At 43.5% G+C, this 1,487-nt stretch overlaps 1 pseudogene; it reads left to right on the forward strand.

The window, feature by feature from the left end:
- The first annotated feature begins 763 nt into the window (after positions 1-763).
- Positions 764-862, forward strand: LOC145782661 (U6 spliceosomal RNA; annotated as a pseudogene).
- Positions 863-1,487: the final 625 nt, after the last annotated feature.

The following is a 1,487-nucleotide window of genomic DNA, read 5'->3' on the forward strand; positions in this document are numbered from 1 at the left end:
GCAATTAACAGTTTCAGTAAACAAGGAAATGTTTGACACATCGCAATACAGGCAACAATAGTGACCTGCAAACATATCAGCAAAAGATAGGCTCCAATAACAGGGAAAAAGAAACCAGGTACCATCTTCTCTTCTCTCGTGTTGTCGCTATATGTCAGGGCATCCGTTGGTTAACCACTGCCTGGTGTCGTCATCGATGGAAACTAGGCCTTCCATACCATGAGGACATTGAGGAGGTCTGTATAGCCGGCAATCCTTGATAATGTGTGCTGCCACCTGCGTTTCACCACACTCACAAGCAGCACTCTCTGCCGACGAAAGCAAGTACCTCCACGTGGCCGCCCCCGCAAGTACCGACTTTGGGAAACTAAACTTGCTACAACTGTCGCTATAAAGTTATGCGGAAGAACAATCATCAGAATGGCACCCCCAGACCAAGCACAGCGCCCTTGTCAGGGCGAACAGCACCAGCTGTTGTAGGTCAAGGAGTGACCATTCTGCAACTAAATGTTGAAGGCACCACCAACGCTAAACTAGACATCATCACACCAGGTACCATGAAACAAACGCTTGTGGAAATCACCGAAAAATTGTAATTTATGAACAGTCTTCCCTCTAAAAAAGCAATGAGTTGGTTTTTCATCCTTTTTGTGAGAATCTATAAAACCGTCTTTCTTTTATTATAGACAACTGTCACTTGCGGTGCTCATCAACGTGGCAAGAGTTTGTTGATTAACAACATTTTGCAGTACTTGCTTCGGCAGTACATAGGCCTATACTATACCGGTAATTGGAACGATGCAGATTAGCACGGCTCCTGCGCAAGGATGACACGCAAAATCGTGAAGCGTTCCATATTTCTTTAAAAAAAAAAACATTTTGCAGTAGGCCTACTAAGCTAAATATTTTCATAATACAATCAGGAAAAGTCTTTAAATTTATATGTAATATATTGCCAATTTATTATAAATTGAGTGGGCACACCGACCGATTTTGCCAACAAAAACTTGTATAAAGAGAACACTGCTCGTGAAACACAATAACGGTGAAACTCGCACTAGTGTTTACATGACATTTGCAAACTTAAAATAAGCAACCCTATGCTCACAGACAATTTCAAAATTCGAAAACAGACGTTTTAATCAACCACTGGGACAGTGTGGCTGGACATCGCATTCGAATAACTTTAAGCAACCCCCACCTTGAACTATAATCTGATTGGTCGGTCGGTGGAATCGTATGCAATGCGAAAATATGCTTCCAGGAAAGTATTTTTTGCCTTCGTGCTCTTTAACTCCCTCAAGAAAAGTATTTTTGGTTATACTTGTACGCTGATACCTTCCGCGGGCCGCAGCGATACAGCGTGGCGGGCCGCCATTTGGTGACCCCTGCTCTAAGGCAATAGTTCTCAAACTGTGCGTCGCGACGCCCTGGTGCGTCGTTTCAATTTTCCAAGGGCGTCGCAGAAGAGTTTCGTTTCGTAGTTG

The sequence above is a fragment of the Aplidium turbinatum genome, chromosome 13 (genome assembly GCF_918807975.1).
Source record: "Aplidium turbinatum chromosome 13, kaAplTurb1.1, whole genome shotgun sequence".
Classification (NCBI taxonomy): Eukaryota; Metazoa; Chordata; class Ascidiacea; order Aplousobranchia; family Polyclinidae; genus Aplidium; species Aplidium turbinatum.